The 14,040-nt window shown below is 45.9% G+C and overlaps 1 protein-coding gene across 2 annotated transcripts in view; it reads right to left on the bottom strand.

The window, feature by feature from the left end:
- LRRC8D (leucine rich repeat containing 8 VRAC subunit D) overlaps window positions 1-14,040 on the bottom strand; it is a 241,895-nt gene that overhangs the window by 195,722 nt on the left and 32,133 nt on the right. Inside the window, exon 2 of one of the 2 annotated variants that reach the window (XM_085602149.1) lies at window positions 3,794-3,937. The exons of the other annotated variant lie outside the window; for it this stretch is intronic. The gene's annotated coding sequence lies outside the window, so the exon portion shown is untranslated. The remainder of the gene's footprint in view (window positions 1-3,793; window positions 3,938-14,040) is intronic. 2 annotated transcript variants of the gene reach the window in all.

Raw genomic sequence — 14,040 nt, 5'->3', positions numbered from 1 at the left:
CGGATTGTAGCAGCATCAACACAGCAATTAGAAGAACACACGGGGTATAGGAGGCGTAGTGTCGCCGGGACTCATCTCTCCAAAGCATCACGCGAACAGGAGAGCTAGATTCTATGACTATCCGTCAGGAGCAGAAGATCACGACCAACTAAACCTCCTCAGACCAAGGCCGGGCTAGGGGAGGACAGCGCGAGCGTCGGGGTCAATCACAGGACGCCGAGACGAGAAACAGACACAACCAACAGCGCACCGAGACACCGCACTTCCTCATTTGCTTCAAAGTCTTGGGAGTGAATGACGTTGAGAGCAAGTTCTCCCACCTTCCTAGACAAGAGTAATCGCACGAGCAAGCATTCTGGTAGAGTCAACGAAAGAGGTTTACACTGGCCATGCCCCTATCTGTTTGCTGTAATAATGCCCCTGCGGTGCTGTTCGAAATTTGGAGCCAATAAATTAACAGGCTCTTAGCACCCGTGCCGGACACGAAAATGTTTGCAAAAATGTTTTTTTTTTAAATGTAAATTATCCAGCAATCATTACATAAATCTGTTCTGTAAAGTCTTTTCAAAATACAAGCGCAGACGCGCGGCGGCAAAAGTGAGAGCGAGGAATGCAGCTGCAGCAGGACGCGAGTGGTGCATGCGAGCGTGAAAGCGAGGAATGCAGCGGCAGCGGGACGCGAGTGGTGCGCGCACGCTCGTGTGAAATCGGACACAAAACAGATGGCACACTGCGCGTGCCGCTGCTCATAACCGCAAACCATAGGTCAGCGATTCCAAGAGGTCGTTTTCCTAGAGCAGTGCATGCGCACTGCGCTAGGCTCGACATAAAACATTTACTTACCCACGTTTCACTGCGGAGGTTCTTCTTTCAGTGCGGAGGATCTTCTTTCTTCTGCAATCAGCTCGAAGGCACACCTGATGGAGCCTCAGGCAACCCCCATCTGCAAATCCCAAAGCTGCTCTCATGCTGCAGATGAGCAGCATGACCGCAGCACCAGGAATGGCTGGAGCGGGCTACCTTGACGCTCCAGCTCTCCACCCAACTGTCTGAGCTAGCTATGTTGAGAGGTTTACACTGCGCAAATCAGGGTGGCCGTTGCAAGGCGGCCGGACAATGTGACTTGCAGTGTGAACTGGTGGAAAGAGCACCACTCCCCTGCTGCCAGTCAGCAGCAGCCCCGCCCCCAAACACTGCTTGGGCTGAGAGCAATAAAAAAATAAAACGGTAATTCATTTTATTACAGTTTTATTTTTCATTTTTGCTGCACTGCACTGGCATCAGGGGTGCGATGCTCATCTTTCCTAATTGGGGGGGGGCCGCCATTGTCAGAAAGGCTTCTAGTGTCCACTTGATTTAGCATGTTATTTGTACATTTTTTTAAAGACTGATTTAGCCCCTCAAAGAATTAAACATAAAATATTAAACTTTGAAGTAAAATGGGAAAGAGATACCCATCTGGTTGCTAATTTGCACAACGTGAAATCTGGAAACCTGGAATCAATCTTATCCTAACCAAACTGTGTGATCCTATGCAATTAGTTTATTTCACTGTTCCTGCTTTTCCTTCTTCGTCACATTTGAGAGGACCTCTAAGCAAATCAATTCAGAGCATGCACTGTACAACAAACCTCTACTGTTTGGTTTAATAGACAATCATGTTGCTCCATCTATAAACAAGCATTTTCAATGCAATAGGTCTTGCAATTGTGAGAGTTTGAGCTATTGGCATTGTGAATGATAATGCCTTTTATTTATGTGTTTAAAAAACCTGCAATACCAATAGGTCAAGGTTTCAAAAATGCGAGACCTAGTGCATTGCAAATGCTTTTGGTTTACAAGCGCACCATGCAGTGCTTTCACGTTAATAGAGTCCACGCCCTTTTCTTTAGACGAGCCGTGTCTAAATAAAGGTCCGCGGTCACTATTAAAGTGAAAGCACGGTATGGGGCGCTTTTACAAAAAAGCATTTGTTTGACAAACAATACAAAGCATTTGACATTTTTTTTTTGTATAGGCACCCCATACAGCGCTTTCACTTTAATTGCATCCGCAAATCTTTCTTTAGACACTGCTTGTCTGAAAGAAAGGGGCATGGCCTCTATTAACATGAAAGAGCGGCGCTTATATACAACAACCAAAAAGTGAATTAATACATGGCGCCGCATACGGCGCAGCAAATAAACCAAAGGTATGGCCTCCACTGTTGCGTGCCATGCAATAAAAAATACATTTTTAATAATATAAAAGTGTGCAGCGTGCTGTGACGTCATGGATGGAATAGGGGTTAGATCATTAAAGAAAGTAGTGCTCACAGTTTAGATAAAGCAGACCGTGTAACAACATAAGTAAAAAGTCCAGTTGTTATGGGAGGTTACAAATGCAGACAAAGCGGTACCAAGGAGGGACTACTAAGCCGATTCACAAATGAAAAGCAACAATTTCACCAGGACAGTAACAGGAGCCAATTGAAAAGCTGAGTAGGAAATGGGTGGAGCTTCTAGGCCGTACCTCAATACAGCATGCCTCGCAGCGAATGCACTGCGCAGGCTCGACCTAAAACAACGCGGGGAGTACAAGACAACGGACATCCTCTTAGTTCACAAATGACATATTCGGAGAAGCAACAAGAGGAGCGACCCGAATGACTTTAAGTTAACGTTTAGTAACTATCACTTCTATTAAATTGCTTTGATGTAATCTAGGATGCTAAAAAAGATTTTTCATTTTTTATTTCTAATGAATCTTTATCCTAGGTTTACGTGACCTTTGGTGATGGGTTCCATGACAAACATTTTGGTGGTGTTGCTGGTGCTCAATCTTTTAGACTGAAGCCTGGACACTGGGTCAGCTTGGCAAGGCTCTCCACATTAATCTGCTGACTAGCCCAACTCTCCAACCAGGAAGAGGTATGAGGACCATTTCGAATGAATTGCACTATGGGATTGTATGTTATTTTTAATGAATGAATGAGTAAAGAAACTAAACCAGAGTAAAATGTGTGATACTTCCATAGAATAGTAAGCGCTGCTTCAGGTGGCTGCACGCCTAGCTCATCGGCACTCAATTTTTGGGACCCGACTTAATTTTCAGCATCAGACTTTAACCAAAGCAAAAGAGAAAGGCAGAAAAGGGGGGGGGACAAGGAGGAGGAAGCGAAAGACGAGAAAGAGTTATGAAGGCGGGGAGTGGGGATTAAACCGAACCTGCAATAGTGGGGTAAAAGAGCAGGTGGTGAAGAATGGTGAGTTCACAGGCATGAGGTTAAAAGAAAACTAGACGGCCTTGGTAGGCTGCCACCTCTGCGCTCGGGAGAGCCGGACACAGGCTTCGGAGGGAAAACGTTGGTCCCGGCACTCATGATTTCACAAATTAAGCACTGCACATGGGCATACACGTCCCAGCATTCAGTGTGGTGCGGACCTGAAACCAGGACTGTCTGGCTAAAGCTGTAAACTGCATAGGACTATTTGTCATTCGACTGCGACTAGTTACCGCTGGAAAGGATAAGTTCGGTAAATATTCAAAGAGTAACCAAATGGGGTTACGAGCCTGCACCAAAAAACAGGGATTCAAATTGCACGCATTATGTACACATGGGCGTTGTTAATGGTTGTTCTTGAGGACAGAATGTGCAGTGAGACGTATTGGACAAGCTGTGCCAGGGATTAAAGGTTCAACAACATGCAATATTAATGCAGAAACAATGGGCCTGCGGGAACCGGTTCTCCTTTCACTCTCTTCACGGTGTGAGGAGGGAAAGCTCTGTTCGCAAGCAGCCGCCGTGGCCTACCTGCACAAACGTGCTGCTCCCCGCCTCAGGGCACACAAATTCCCCCGGCGTTACTTCATCGTGCACCACGCAGCCCCTCAGGCCTCCACTGGCGCGTGTCACATCCTCGTGTTTCTCGTGAATCGGAGATCAGCGCGCTTCCGGCTGAAAAGGGTGAGGGATGAGATGTCAGCCAGCCACGGAGAGAGAGGCTTCCTGTTTCGCAACTGACTTGCTATATAAAAACAGCACTGTATAAATTTTTTGTGCACCATAGAGAGTAGACGTTTGGTGGTTTAAAGAACCCCAAACGGCAACAGTTCCACAGCATCACACTGGAGAAATTTAATCTTTTTCCTCTAAGGCATCGCCCCAGACGTAACTTGTGAACACAGAGGAAGAGCGCACATTTAGCACCTGTGCGCTTTGAACACAACCTAGTACAAGCAATGTAAAGTAGCAAGAGCATGCCGATATGCCAGGCTGATTGAACCGCCACACATCCGGGCTTCTGCACCTCTATTCTGTGCTACAGCTGCGCGTGAAGAGTGTGTGGCCAAGAACTCACCGTCATTGGAAAGAAATGCATCATTTATTTCTGGCAAAAATAAGCAAATGCGGTTACCAATAGGCGGAATATATTATGAGTAATTCAAGCTTACTTTTTTTTGTTGATGACAAACGTTACACCAGCCGATGCAGCTAAAGGAAAGTGATCCCAAACAGCACCGATATTTCCGGACACTAAAACGAACCGCGTGTGGGCTTTATACACAAATTTCGTATCCGAGTTTTGAAACAAGTTTCAATTGACCATATTCGGCCATTCAAACGTTTAGTATAAAGAGCCATGCATTGACAAACTAAAACAAGAACTGACAAAGCCAACAGGTCTGGCCATAGCTGCCCATTTTTAACTTTGCCAAAGTTTGTGAATGTTTTTTGAAGGAATCTGGAAAATTATTGGGGGTGGGCACCAGCCCACCTCATGGAACAATCACAACCCGTGACAGGAGGAACCTTCGAAGTCACTAAATTAACTTGAGCTCAGCCCCTAGTAGCTATGGCACGAAGCCATCTCTACTCTACTCTGCACCATCCTACTCTATGCATGTGCACTGTACCCCACTCTACTATGCACCACTGCACTCTAAGCCAATGCATTCTACATCTCTTTACTCAAAACCAATGCACTCTACGCCAATGTACTCCGCACCACTGCACTCTAGGCAATTGTACTCTGTCACAGCGCTCTATGCCACTCTATTCTACTCTGCGTCAGTGCACTTTGCGGCACTCTACTATGCACTACTTCACTCTATGACAGCACTACAACACTGCACTCAGCCGTTCTACTTTATGCCACTCTATGCCACTGAACTCTGCATCGATCCACTGTAAACAACATTAATCTACTCTGCACCACTTTACTCTCTGAAACAATCTACTCCATGCCACTGCAGTCTAGGCTACTTTATTCCACTCTACTCCACTGCACTGTACGCCACTATACTCTACAGTCTACACCATTACACTCTAAGGAACTGTACTTTGCGCCACTGTGTGCCACTGCACTCTACACCAATGCAGTCTATGCCACTACTCTACACCACTGCATTCTGTGCCACTCTACTCTACTGTGCACCACTACACTGATACTGTACGCCACTTTACTGTACGCCACTCTACTCTGCGCTAACCTACTCTATGCAGTGCACTGTACCCCACTGTACTATGCACCACTGCACTCCAAACCACTCCAGTCTTGGCCACTCCACTTTTTTTGCAACACTGCATTATACACAAATGCATACCACTTTAGTCTACCCTGCACCACTCCACGCCACTGCACTCTACTCTGAAACAATCTACTCCATGCCATCACACTATTTCATTGCACTTTATGTCACTTTATTCAACTCTTTGCCATCCAACTCTATGCCACTGCAATCAATGCTGCACAACTCTGCTCTATGGCTCTACTCTATGCCAACACACTCTACCCTGCACCACTCCACGCTAAAACAATCTACTCTATGCCAATGCACTCTTTGCCACTCTACTCCACTCAGTGCCACTCAATTCTATGCTGCATCACTACTCTAAACCATTGCAGTCTACGCCAATGCACCCTAAGCCAACTGCTTTGCACCACTGCACTTTATGCTGTTATACTATTCAGCATTCTACTCTATGCCACTGCACGCTACATCACTCTAAACCAGTGTGCTCTAGTCACTGTGCTCTACACTATTCTGCTCTGCACCACTGTACTCCATGTCACTGCTCTCTGCACCAGTCTACTCTGCACCACAGTACGCCGGTGCAATCTATGTCACTGCAATCTATGCTACTGCACTCTATCCTGCACCCCTCTCCTCTGCAACACTGCTTTCTGAGCTACTCTACATTGCTCCACTCTACTCCATTCCATACCACTCTAATCCACTCTCCACCATGTCACTTCACTCTACTCAAACAATCTACTCTATGCAACTGCAGTCTATGCCACTCTATTCCACTCTGTGCCACTCCACTCTATGCCATTCCACAATGCGCCACTCCACACCTGGCCACTTTATGCCACATCACTCTACACCAATGGTCTCTACACCACTTCACTCAAAACCAATACACTATGCCACTGCACTCTATGCCCGTCTACTCTGCACCACTGCACTGTACACCACCACACTCTACACCATTTCACTCCACACCATTGCACTCTGCCACTTTACTCAAACCACACACTACGCCACTGCACTCTACTTTGCAGCACTGCACACTATGCCTCTCTACTCTGCACCACTCTACTCTATGCCAGTGCACTCTACCCCATTCTACTATGCACCACTGCACTCTTCGCCACTGCACTCTACACCACTCTACTCTAGGTAACTACTAGGTACCACCTCACTCTACGGCACTCCCCTCTGCAGCACTGCAATTGAAATGTTGCTACTCTATGCCCCTGAGCTATAGCCTGCATCACTATACTCTACTCTGCACCACTCTATTCTACGCCACTGCACTATATTGTGTGTCACTCTTTGCCTCTGCAGGCTATGCTACACTACTGTACTCTAAGCCAATGCACTCTATACCACTTTACTCAAAATCAATGCACCCTACGCTACTGCACCAACACCAACTAATTTGCACCACTGTGTTTCATGCCACTATACATTCGACTCTATGTCACTGTACACTACGCCACCCTATCCTACTCTGCACCACTGCACTCTCGGTCACTGCTGTCTCCACCACCTACTTTGCAGCACTCTACGACCCTGCACATACAGACACTCTATTTTGCAGGACGGCACTAATCCGCTGCACTGTACTCCGCACAACTCTACTGCACTCAACACCACTGCATTCTATGCCTATGCACGCTAAACCACTCCACGCCACTACAATCTACTCTGCACAGCTCTACTCCAAGCCACTGCACTCTATACTACTCTACGTCACTGCCCTCTACACCAATTTATCCTGCAACACTGTACTTTATGCCACTTCACTCGAAGCCACTCTAAGACACTCCACTCCTCTCTATGATGCTCTACTCCAATAAACTGTGCTGTACTAATACTCTACTCCACTCTATGTCACTCTATGACACTACTCCACTCGACGATGGTCTAGGCAACTCACTCCATGCACGTTACTCTATTCCATTCTATTCTATGACATAGTACTCCACGCCCCTCCACTCTGTGATAACTCTGCTCTATGCCACTCTACGTCACACCCTCTAGGCTACTCCCCTCTGCTCTACACCACTCCACGGCACTCCATGTCACTGCACAACACTATTCTTCACTCTTTCACTGTACTCCACTCTACGGCACTGTACGCTACTCCAAGACACTCTGCTTCAATCCTCTCCACACCACTCAACTCTACTGTACGCCACTTCACACCACTCTATGTCACTTCATAACACTTCACTTTACTCCACACTACTCTCTTTTACCCCATTAACTTTTAGCCATGCTGAACAGCAGCCATTCTGGTGTACAACATTGCTAAAACATTTTGGCAAAGTCAATAGCTCTTGCACAGGCGAGACATATTGGCTTTGCCAATGCTTGTTATTTTAAGAGCTTTGCACTTTGCTAGGAGGAGGGAGGAAGAGGACAGGTTTTGAAGATAAAGGTTCGGTAGAGCGGGTAAATCAGTGTCTTCAGTCAGCAGGTTTTCTCCCATGGTCACTGCTCAGTCCTTCAGTCAGTCGTATTCCACGCCATGGACTTACTGATTTGCAACAAAATGAAGGGGCTAATGAAAGGCTGTCAATGAAACAAATGGAAGGTCAGAAACTACACTGGGTTTGGCTCGTCCAATCCTAAATAGCAGGGCAACAAAAAAAGAATCGGGTAACGTGGGGGCATGGGAATAACCACCAAGCAGCCGCTGGCAGAGGAAGAGCAAATATACACACGGGTTTCCACTAAATGTTTTTGGCTATGTTGCAATAACGAGGGTGGATGGGGGAGATCCAGAGCCAAAGATTAGAGCAGTAGTAGGGGTGTAACTTGCTCTCAAGTTGCCCATGGATTGTGCGACTCCTTGTGCCGTTTCGACTTTTTGACCAACACTTTGCATGCAGAGACATACCTATATGTTCATAATATGAAGAAGAAAATGGCTTGTCACAGAGTGCAGAGTTGCTGGCAAAGGTCATGACTAGCTGAAGGTGTCACACAAGACCTGTGCACTCGGCAGAATAATTTCAAATCTAGACTAGATAAAATGCTTTAAATGTGTATGGTGAATTGGAGAACACGACAACAAAAATGGTACGGTCAAAACAATCAGGAAATAATAAATACATATTAAGGGGGATAGGAGTCCCTAAACGACCCCTTCTCAGCATCTTGTTAACCACACGTGAAATTTCATCAAAGGAAGGCGGCTTGGGTGGTTTCACAAAATCTCACTTTGAAAAGCGACCTAGAATGCTTGGCACATCCTCTCCGCTTGGCACACAATCCTTTGCGCTTGGCACACAATCCGCTCCTTTCACAAATACAGGTCTAGATACTAATCCGAAATGTAAGATCGGGGGGTGATCATTGGTTCCAGTCTTCTGATTGTCAATGACTGCTCTTTCTCGCTCATTGCACATCGCTGTCCTGTCCTTGTACTCCTGTCCGTTGACTTAAATTACCTGTACCCAGTCTTAGCGCCTTGGGCTGCGCCCCATCAGGAAGTCACACCTGACATAGCATCAGGACATCAAGACTACTGAGCAGGACAAGCCATTTTCTAAAATAAATCCCTATGTGGCGCTTTGAAGCAAACAAGCACTTATACCTCTGTTCAGTTCCACCGTCACCTCCACAACCTGCGAAGCACAAGGAGAAATTGCCTGTAGTATGTTGTGGCCTTTACGCTAAGTAACAATAATCCCTGCTATTCACTAAGGCAACAAAATATCCAAGTGATATATAAAATGTCAACATATTATCATGAGATTTTGCTGCTCTAATCGATGAATATTTATTTAATGTATCGGGGAGGAGGGAAGAAACAAAGACTGGTGTGAAGGAATCTTTAGCAAAACGTAGATGCTCCTTTGAGGGAGGTATAGCTGAAGCTCTCAGTGTTAACTGGAAACATTTCGAGGTACTCCCACTGAACAGAACTACAGGGGAGACATTTAGAAATATAGATGGGTAACTGGATGGTATCCAATTATGGTTACCACTTTTCTCATATATACTGCATCCAGTTCTGGACTTTAAGAAAATCAAATGCATTCTGGATGTTGTAGTTTCGTTTTATGTCTATGGATCAAATTAGACTAACACAGCTGAAAACAATGATTTGAAAGTGAAAGGTTCAGGACAGGAGATAAAGACCTGGAGTGAGGTGGTCAAACACATCAAATAGTCAACAAGAGCAAAGCTTTAGTTATCAACGAGATCACTCAGAACCCCATTGTGAAAATATTCCCCTTATTCACAGTTTCCAATCTACAACTGTATGCTACCTATGCCCCCACATCCTCCTCCCCAGCTCACATTAGCAGCGTAGGGGGAGAGGAGTCATGGGGGAGCCACATATATATTCAGATGTCCCGCAACCCAGCCAATCAGGACCCCCCTCCAACTTCAAATTTTAAAAAACTTACCTTGTGTTCTGCAACTGTTTCCCATCCCAATACAAAAAAATCCATACCAGGCGTCCTGCATCTCTCTCACACTACCTTCCATGCTTTCCCATTACTCACCGATACCCTTAATAGCATACCTGGCATCAAGGCACCCTTTGAGCATTCCCACTAGAGTCTCTTCACCCATACCAAGAATGAGCCCCTATGGTGCGCCACTGTCACCACCCCACAACATGCTCTGTGCCTCCCCCTGCCCAAAGCCGCAGTCGGCACTCACATTGAGAGCAGAGAGCTGGTGCCGTTCTGAGAGTGAAGTCAGAGGCGAATGGCATCTTTCCATGAGAGAGAGCCAGCAGAGACCCGGAGATAATCAAGAAGGTGGCATCCGACGAAGGAAGAGCCCAGCCTGTTTTCTCCCCACCTTTCTTAGGTCTGTGAAGACCATAGGGAGACGGAACAAAGTGGGTGGGATCTAGTGGCAGCTCCACCGTTGGAGCGGAGGAGCATCACCCCACTTAAAATTCCCCTCCAAGGCACCAATTTATTACCATTTTATTTTTCATCCCCCATCCAGAGCCGAGCGTAAGGACGGGGCTGCTGCTTAATGAAAGCAGCAGGGAGGAGGGTGGGCTGGCTAATGCACTGCTTAAAGTGCACATGTCTTTTTGGCCGGCCGTCTTGTGACGCCCAGCCACACATGCACACTTTGAACCTCTCAACTCAGCTGTCTTAGGACAGTTGGGTTGAGAGTAAGTGCAGACCTCCAGAGCGCTGTGGAGCACCGAGTAAGGCCGCGCCCACCAGTCCTGGCACTGCTCACATGCTGCATTAGCGCAGCACAAGGACTGGGCAAGGGAGTACCAGCATTCAGTTCCAGTAAAGAACAGGTCCGGAGCAAGGGCTTCAGGCTCATTTTATTTGTATTTATTTATCTAATATTTTCCACGTGCTCCCGACGCCCCTTCCCCCCCATAGATGCTAGCCGTCACTGGTGAGATCGCCAGCTGCCATGTGGTCTCTCCTCCCCAAACTTTTTGGAGGCAGAGGAAATGCATTGAAACACAGTAAAATTGAGCATTTCCACTCATGATGTACCAACAGTGGGAAACAACCTTTGCTGCCCACTAGTGCTGCGTCACAGAGGCGAATAACCAGAATCTGAATCTTTAGAAGCCGTACAGAACTGCTTTTGAAGGATCCACTCTCCCACTCCCTTAGTTCAATCTGGATTTAATTCCAAATCGAGCTGCATGCCCAAGCAGAATATCTTTCAGTCTTTCCGCAGTCACTGGAACCCAATATCTTACTACTAGAAATCATCCATCACAGGTTTACGAAGTAGGTCGACTTTGGACTGCTGATTCACACGCACTCTAAAGTAAAGGGCTCAACAGCAGTAAAGAGAATTTCATTCTGGGTGCGTCTAGGTTTAAGCAGATGTAGCAACCCACGAATGTCCATGCCACTTTGGTCTCTGTAAAGCGTTCTTAGAAAGCACAGCACAGATCAGTGGAGATAGATTGTTCCGCTTGTTAAATATCACTCCTCCGTCACATGTTTAGCCCACAGTGAAGGTAAAGTTCTCAATAGTATGGAAACATTCAGATATTATTCATGCATTGTTTCCTAATCCAAGATTACAGATCTCTAGTTGACTGTTAACGACTGGTTTGACTTCAAACTAATGTCAACTGGAGAAGTTAAATAATAACCTTGGGTCTGTGGATCTGGCCCAAAGAGCTGGAAATGGAAAAAAACACAGAGAATCTCAGGTTCACGCACATAGTGGACTAGGATCGGAGCCAATAAACCACAGCAACACACAGACAATACACCGGGTGGGCAAAATGTACCTAGGCACCAAACATGATGCCATTGCCTCAGTAGAAAACATCACAACACAGCTGCTCAACTTTCAAAGTTATAGTACCAATACCTATCAGCAGGGCTTGTACACTAGACATGGCTAGTACCAGCACTTAAGCACAGTGAGCATGGGCCCCAAAATTTGCCATACCCATCACACTTAATAAGTCTACCCCAATAGAGTGTCAATCCCTGAAGATTGCTCAGGACACATTCCGATCCATGATTTTTCACCCGCTTTGCCACACTAGACTGAAACCAGCCACAGACAAACCAGTCTCAGCCTGGCCCAATAGGAACCATCCAGCCTGAACTGCCAAGCCAGGTCAACTCCAGATCAGAACACAAGCACCCACAGAACAGATTCATCTTAATTAGGCTTGATCAGTGAGGTACAGGTGGAGTCTTTTGGCACAGCGAGCAGGGGACCCACATCAGAGAATAAATGTTGCAATTAGTACACCTACTACAACAAACAACTTAGTGATGAATAAAATGCTTGAATTAACCTCAACAACTGGCAAGCCCTTGGGCCACAAACCTGGCCATCGTTTTTTTAAAGACTATCCCACTCTAGACAGAAATCAGCATATAGAAATAAATGTTGGCCCTGCTCCAGTACCTAAAGTCCAGCCAGAAGTATCAAGTCAGGTCTCCTCCAGATGGGGGCACAAACAACCCCAGAACGGTTTCACCCTACGTAGACCTCATCAGTGAAGTATGGCTTAAGTCCAATAGGAGTCATCACTGGACTCACAACTGGGTATACCCACAGCACTCAGGCCATCAACGGCAAAAGAGACAAAGCGATGGAAGGAATGCTTGAGTGAATCTCACCCATTAGCAATCGCTCGAGGCTGCATTCCTGTCCAGCGTTTTTGTGCACTATGTCCATGTAGGCAGAAACTAGCCATCTACAATTTAGTCTTGGTCCGTCTACAAAAGGATCAGAGTACAAAAAGAAAATGGACTGGAATGCATCCCGAACGACTGAAGTAGCGGATGATGAATTCAACCATTTTTTGTTTGTTACAAAGGCTAATCGAGCAGTTCTAAGTGTAGAGTATTGCAAAGTGAAGACAAGTAAGAATAAGGAGGATAGTTGTCGGTAATGGGAATGGATCCTCAAAATACAATAACAGTTTTTTAGTGCTTCAAAGTCTTGCCGATGGTTTGTGGTACTTGGAGAGCCAGAAGACATAGGAAATGCTCTGATCAACCATTTCCAGAGAATGTGGTTCCACAATGTGGGTACTGAAACCACTATTCACAACTATGTTTTTATGGGATTATATTTCAGACGATTTATACACATCCAATCGTTAAGCTAGAAAGCACATGTGAAGGGTCTGTCATTTTTGTTCAATTTAAGGACGATTTAGACACCATGAGAATAAATACACAATTTGCTACTTAAGATGTTAAAAATTATATTTAATGGAAGAATAGAGATACTGAACAGAGGTCCGAGTGCGAACTTTTTTGGGCTCCGCAGGTTACTCAGATTGCTCTGATATGAAACCACAAAAATCGTTTGGACACAATGTGTGGGAAAGATCAGGGGCCTCACGCACAAAAAGGTTGGTTTGCATTGCCTTGCGACCATCCTCATTCTTTGTGATCCTGGGGATTCTCAAATCTCACAACACCTTGACAATTTTTGCAAAAAAAATTGCAGAGCTCCACCCACTAGTATTAAAGCATGAATCGACTTGCATATTATTGCAGAAAGTAGCCTGTTCTGGGACGGAGGCCTGCATGAGACAGTTGACCTCAAACCTAGTAGTTGCATTCATAATGTGGATGCACTGCGATCCCCGTCAAGGGACAGGCGGTACAATAACACAAACAGTGGCACATTGTGAGCCTGGCTGAAACCGGTTAGGATCTCCTCGTGTTCCCATTCAGATAAGATGTGGCCTGGCTGTTCAGACTATGCTCTTGCCAGTGGTGCAGGACCTAGGCTGATTTGTGAATAGTTGCTCCCTTAGTTGCACAGTGAGCAAAAGGATATGGAGTAAAATACGGCCCAGAGAAATTTGCCACTGGATGAAAATAATGTTAGCATTCCACCCATCACGGTTTTACTTCTCACATTCAGAATTGCACTTACAAAGTGAGGGCAGGAGTCTATAAGACAAACACCGGTTAAATTGTCAAATACTGACAATCTACACTTCTCGAATGTTTAGCTGTAGCCTTAGCAGCATTCCGTCCTTTGCAACTGCAGAAATGGTTGCAAAGCACGTGTGCATATTACTACTAGAAGCATGGGGAA

This window comes from Triturus cristatus, chromosome 4_2 (genome assembly GCF_964204655.1).
Source record: "Triturus cristatus chromosome 4_2, aTriCri1.1, whole genome shotgun sequence".
In the NCBI taxonomy this organism is placed as follows: domain Eukaryota; kingdom Metazoa; phylum Chordata; class Amphibia; order Caudata; family Salamandridae; genus Triturus; species Triturus cristatus.
The sequence above is the reverse complement of the archived record's forward strand: the minus strand, read 5'-3'. Positions and strand labels throughout refer to the sequence as shown.